The sequence below is a fragment of the Rhea pennata genome, chromosome 4 (genome assembly GCF_028389875.1).
Source record: "Rhea pennata isolate bPtePen1 chromosome 4, bPtePen1.pri, whole genome shotgun sequence".
Classification (NCBI taxonomy): Eukaryota; Metazoa; Chordata; class Aves; order Rheiformes; family Rheidae; genus Rhea; species Rhea pennata.
Window position 1 is genome coordinate 44,483,026 of NC_084666.1, and position 6,704 is coordinate 44,489,729.

The window sequence follows — 6,704 nt, forward strand, 5'->3', positions numbered from 1 at the left end:
GACGGCGCCCGCCCTCCTGCGGGACGGAGCGCGCCGCCAGCAGCAGCTGCGCCACGGGCACGCGGACGCGCCGCGTCCCTCGGGAGCTCCTCATTGGCTGCGCGCCGCCCCGGGCCCCGCCCCCAGCACGTGGTAAACGCGGGCAGCCAGCCTTAAAGGGGCGCGGCCGCCGCCCCTCGCGTGAGGCGGCGCGACCGTTAGGACCGTTGTCGGGGGCAGAAGGGAGTCTCGCGCGGCCTCGCGGGTGTCCGGCAGCCGGGAGAGACGAAGCCGTGTACAAACGCGTATGTTTAGGCACCTAATAACGCGGTGTATATGCCTGGATGTATACTTATACATATATGTGTGTGTGTGCATGTGTATGTACAGCATTTCATATACACAGAATATGTACATGCACATATACATGTAATACACACACTTCGATGTGTATTTTTTTTATATACTGTACATGTACACGTGTAAAGCATCTATTTGCCTTCCTGAGCTGCAACTTTTTCTCCTAATAAAGGGAAACCTGCACACTATTGCACAAGATAAACCATTACATAATAGCAGGCCTTCTTTTTTTCTTTTTTTTTTCCCCCCGTGGGCTGATACTGAAATGTCACTGCTACAGTAGGAGTTTCACCTTCTCTGTCAAACCAGCCAAATTCACAATCAAAAAAACCCATCTGTTGGGCTGTTGGAAAGTTTGGGTCTTGTGTTTGCTACTGATCTTTGCTATGTACACAAATCCAAATCACAGATCTGGAAAAGTTTTAATCCAATCTTTTCTAGACCTAGTCTGTATAACAAGAGGGCCTCCAACATCAAATTGTAGAAGTACTTTTGATTTCTTTCAAGAATCTGAACTTTGATTTCAATCTTTATGCAAACAAGTACATTTTTGCATTAAGGTAGTCCTGTTGTGACATTGCAGGGTTACAGCCTTGTTCTGCTCACTTCTCTTTATTTGATCTATTGCACTCACAAATTCATTAGACAATACTATAAGATTTAGGCACTGTTTGGAGCTTCTTTCATTTGTTTACTTTGGGGAGAATGATTGTGTTTTGCCCACCAGCAGGATCATATTTTCATAGTCCATCAAGAGAACATTGATCTGAATGCTCATATTCAACCAGCTAAGGAGTTGCATAGTAAGGTGCAGCAAATAAACAATCATTACATCTTCCTTTTCTTTTTCAGGAAACCTAGAAAACCACTGGAGGCTCTTGAAATACACAGGACATGAAATTCCAGTGACAGGTCTTGCATCTTTTCTTGCTGCACATACTTAGTGTGTAAGAGAGATAAATTCTAGACTTGGCTGCTTTGCAAAGAGGAGAAGAGACCTGGAAAAAGAATAAGACAGCAATAGGGAGATTTTTTTTTTGAAGAGGAATGAAGGATACTACTACGAGTTTTTTGAACTCCCAGGTCACTAAGTGCTATCTAACAGGAAGATGCAAATCAGTGTCCTTTTTCAGATTTGACTATCCAAATACCTTTCTCTCACAGCACACAGCCCTGAAAAGTGTGTCAGCAACATGGTGGACTGTGTAGCAATTTTTCCCATAGAAATTACTGTAATAGCCAGAGATGCATACAATGACTTCAAACACACAAATACAGAAGAACAATATATACATACCGTATGGAGAAAAGTGAGGCAAATGCAGGATCATCAGAATTGCTGACTGACAACTCAACATCCAAAAATGACAGAAGTAGTACAGGACATGCTGGCTTTGGACCCAGCTTTTCTCTGACTGGAGAAGTTGATTTCTCTTTAAAATAAAAATCAAAGGTTGAACGCCTACTGGCTGAGAGCCTGATCAGTATGTATCTCTCTAACACAAGACTGAATCTCGTAATGCTCAGGTGACCTTGTCTAAAGGTCCGTTCCTGGGAGGAATCACCACTTTGAAGGGTCTCAGCCACTTCATCTGAACATTCTCTCTGAATACCCAATGTAAATCTTTGAGCATGAATATTCTTGTGGCTTCTGATTCTTCCTTTCTACCATCATCACCAGATGCCCCTTGCTCATTACAGTCAGTCTTTTCAGTCGAGGATGAAAGACAGAAAAATAAGGCAATGATCATCATCAAAGTGCTCTGATAGTACATTAAAAGAGATTTGAATAGCAGGGTGCAACTGGTCAAAATGAAGGACATCAGAGTTGGCAGGGTAGTCAATCTGAATAAGAAAGTAGGCACACAGCTCCAGAAATGAGCACTGAACTGTACTTCTCAGAAGTCTTAAGAAATGTAATGTTGCAAAGACTGTGGCTACTACTCTAGGGCTATGTCTGCATTAACCAGTAGTGCTCACCAGTGCAGGCAGAATTGTAGACTAAACCTGTTGGCTAAGAGACCTCAGTTTCCACACCATACACATTGTACAGGATTTTATTTTAGGCTAGTTGTAGTCTGGTCCTGTGCACAGGATAATTATCAGTGGCTGGAGCATGCTAAGTGTGTTCCTGAAACACATCTGATTTAGTTTCATCTGCATATAAGCCAGTTTGTGTGCTTGGACACCACTCCAAAACTTGAAGGAAAGCAGTTAGCAGGGACAACTGGGAGATTCACTTAAAAATGCATTTCTGATCTAAAGGTTGGCTGATGCTCAGCCCAAAAGTAGTTCACAGTATTTTGGGGGGGTTTTATGTGTGTAACTGTCAGTATGCTTTCAATTTGCTAACAAAACATTAAGACACTGCTTCCTTCTAGAAGCGTATTATTTCTGAAGTTCATTCCTGAAAAATCATGGAGCAAACACAGCATAATCAGCAGAGGACTATGAAGCAACTTTCACAATCAGTATGCACTATCCCATCTCTGACGGAGTTGGCTGTAAAGTACACCTAACAAAACAAGTGGGCTGATTTTTCACTATCCCATGTGTGCAAAATATGAGCAGGTGTAGAAGAAGCAAAGCCATACCAACTCTCAAGCAAACATCATTTACAGCAAGATATTGCCTCTGCAGCCCTCACTCTTAAATAAAACAAATAGAAGTATGCCATATGAAAATCAAAACCTTATTTATAATATGTACTAAAAGGCCAGACTCTTTATGTACAGAGAAAGCTGTTGGTGTATAAAAGGGATCATTTACATCCTAAAATAGCTGAATGCTTGTAAGTGTTTCTGAGTTTCACAGAGCATAAATCTCTCAAGATTCTTTTCTGAAATACTTACGAACTAAGTTTTATAGCCAGGACAGGCTGGAATAAAAGCCAATCTCCTAAGTAATACTCAGCCTCCCTACCACTTAGACATAGCTGAAACTTTTAGTTCCATTATGGTTGCTTCCTTTTCATTCTTTCCCAGTCTTGAACGCACAAGTCCAAAATCCTCCTAAACCTCTGTAGTGAGAATGAGGCTTTGCAGGAACCACAAAAAAAGAAGCCAGAACAGGTAAGTGCTGAAGATTTAACAAAAAAGTTAATCTAGGATGTCTGTTAAATACTTACTTACTCCTTAGTGTGTTGGTGCATATTTTATAAAGTTGTATGAATTCATGTAAGTCTTGCTATGTTTTGTAGGATATCAGTTACATTTTGAATTCTGTAAAATAATTAGAATCAGATTTCCTTGCTACTTCACACATGCTGAGTAAAATGTAGTATCAAGAAATGTCTAGGATCAGTATTTCTCCACATTGTTACCATTTAGCATAGTAAGTCTAAATGACTTTGTACAGAGAACTTTAAAAACATATTATAAAATGTATTATACCTTGCAAACAGGGAGAGGAGCAGACAGTAACAGAGAGTTTGGGATTGCAGCCTCCTGCAAACTAGCTTACTCATCCTTCATTGAATGGAGTGTTACATAACTTGTGCTGTTGCTGCAGCAACTTTCCCCAGCCTCTGAAAAATGACATAAAGGTATTGCCTTAATATAGATAGGCAGTTTCACTGTCTTTTTACATAAAGGACAAAGTCAATGAAAAATGACATTTTAATAGGAAGTAATAATTTAAGGTAATTGTTTTAGAATTATTGGTAAATATTAATGTATATAAACACTTCATTTCTAACAATCTAGTATTAAAATAGAGAAAAAAAGACAGATAAAGGATATCTTTGTAAAATCACCAATAAAATATTGAGTAATGTGAGAATTGGGTGGTGTAAAGGCAATGGTAGGTATTCACAATCATTTGAAATCAATATTGTTGCTTACGCATCTTGTCAAGTTTCATAAAGCAAAGGTACAGTGCTTTTTCCTCCAGAGGAGCCCAAAGATGTATATACCTGTGTATGCTCTGACACTTGTTTAGAACGTGGTTTGTTTCCCCGCTACAACAGAGTTGTCAGAGTTAGACTATATGTCTAAGCCTCATGCCTGGGAATCCATCCAGAGCTTCGTTGGAAATCCTCATGTCCCAGATTTTAAAAGGCAAATTCTGTTATGGCCCTTACTATTTGCTGGTTGCACTCTTTGTCTTTTAATCCATACTCATATAGTTCATCCCACCAGCATTAGATACAGACCAAAAAGACTCTCTACATAGTAAAGAATACAGTCATGATAATGATTTAAATGCATTCTGGTAATAATTCTTTCCAATAAATACCATTATATATTTCCATGATATTACAGAAATATACAGGACATATTTGTATCAAAAGTGAGACAAGGAGTTATATAAGATCCACATGAAAAGAACCCTTGCTCTGACTGATCTTTGAATCTGATCAGGCTGCAGTGTCATATCCTAGCAAGTATGACGTTTATCTACTAGTAAGACTCAAACTAATTTTACTGGGTTTCCAAAGCTGTATAGGCAAGAAAATAAACATCTGAATTAAAATAAAAACAGTTTAACAAACAATTCAGCTACTGCTTATATCCAAGATGTATTGCTTTGCAAATATTTACTAAATAAACTATTAAAAGTATCTAGCTATAGGCAATGTTTGCATAACAGGAAATAATTTTAAACTACAAGATCATAAAGCATTACAGGATCAAAAATCAGTAATTTTACTACTTGAAAATAGAGAATTCAAGGGACCTTTTAAAATAGCTCTGACTTAGGGATTATTTATCTATAAATTTAACATATAACTTAATGCATTAGTTTGATCACAAAATCACTCAGTAAATTCTTCAAAGAAGTCATATTATACCAGGTTTTTACAGTTGATGGATTGATACTTATAGTATATATACTATCATAGAGTAGTATCACTACTAATAGAATAGTTACATTACTATAGTGCCTGGGGGGTAACTCATTCTGCTCGCATATTTTCCAGTCCCTCCTAATGACATTGGGCAAGTTGATCATTTTCTCTCTTGCTGAACTCACATCTTAAAATTAGCACAATAACCTTAATCTTTCCCTGTCTTGTCTGGTTAGATTGCAAGCCATTTGGGATAAGGATTGCCTCTTTCTTTGTCCCTCTGAAGTACCTTGCACATAGAGTCTTCCAAGCAACTATTGTAATATGAATTATTAGCCTAGAATCTAGTCTATTCCAACTTGGCTAGGACAAAAACCTGCAGGGACTGTGTAAGTCTGCTCCTGAAGAACACATCAATAATTCTTCCTGAGGGGAAGCTGCCAGCTGCTCTCAAGGGGTGGAAAAAAAAGCCAAACAACTAAAAGCACTTCACTAGGATGTCCGCTACAGAAATCTAGATCGTACTCTCTTGGCTAATTTCTGTCCCACTGAGATCATTTCTCCCACTCCACTGCACTTCACCTATGATAAATCTTCTTGGCCAATGACCATGGCCGAATGCACGATGACTTATAGATGACTTTAAGCTCTGGTGGCCTTTGACACGGAGCATGCAAAATCCCTGACCCAGCTGCATAACCTGGCTCAGAGAGGGAAATGCCTTCGTGTGGTTCCACTAGTTTCTCACTAAGTGTTCCCAGATGGTAGTGGATGACTTTTCCTTCTGTTAAGAGCTCCCAGATGTGATACACAACAGCATTCAATGCTGATCACTTCTTTTATTCAATGTCTGCATAGAGGATGTGAAAATAATCCTGATGCAGTATATGGACTGCACTGTTATTGATATCAATGCCATTTTCTTTTTTTCTTTCAGTATAGGAATTACAACTGCCCTGTGATACTCCTAATATTGAAGGTACACTGAGAGATAGATGAAAAGCAGCCTGCTGATGCTCATGTCCAAAAATTCAAAGATAACAAGAATTAGAGAAAAAAAACACCTCTGGAGAATACACTGAATCCTAAAATGAATGTAATTTCTGGGATGCATTAGAGAAGGCCAGGGAACAGAAAGGCTCATCTTGGCTGGCAGTGTTTCCAGGACTGTTAGGTTAGCAGAAAGAGTTATCTGGCATTTCTAAGTGAGTCACTTTTGACAACCTACCCCTTTTTGAGAGAGTCGCAATCTTACAGAAAAACTGCACTTCTAGTGTAAAAGAAAACCGAATCCAAGCAAGATCAAAGAGCGCTGAGCATCACCCAAATCGGCAGGCCTTCTGCACCATCGAGAGCGCACTTCTGCTTCGCTGCAGATCGCCTTTAAGCCCCTCGCGGCCGCTGAGCGCGGCTGTACCGAGCAGACACAAAGCGAGGCCAGGTGAGCAGCCAGGCCGCGCACCGCGCCCGCCGCCGCGCGCGGCCCTTCACGCGGCCCTTCACGCGCTCCCTCGCCGCCGCTGCGGGCGGGGCGGGGCGGGGCGGCCCAGCGCGAGGCGGGGCGGGGCGGGAAGCG

At 40.5% G+C, this 6,704-nt stretch overlaps 2 long non-coding RNA genes across 2 annotated transcripts; one reads left to right on the forward strand and one right to left on the reverse strand.

Moving 5' to 3' along the window:
* The first annotated feature begins 207 nt into the window (after positions 1-207).
* On the forward strand, positions 208-1,804 carry LOC134139927 (uncharacterized). Its single transcript, XR_009958288.1, has 2 exons — positions 208-284; positions 1,192-1,804. It is a non-coding gene; the product is annotated as an uncharacterized LOC134139927 (long non-coding RNA).
* On the reverse strand, positions 948-6,524 carry LOC134139926 (uncharacterized). The gene is made up of 4 exons (XR_009958287.1): positions 6,357-6,524; positions 3,732-3,865; positions 1,637-1,772; positions 948-1,337 (listed from the first exon to the last, which is right to left on the reverse strand). It is a non-coding gene; the product is annotated as an uncharacterized LOC134139926 (long non-coding RNA).
* Positions 6,525-6,704: the final 180 nt, after the last annotated feature.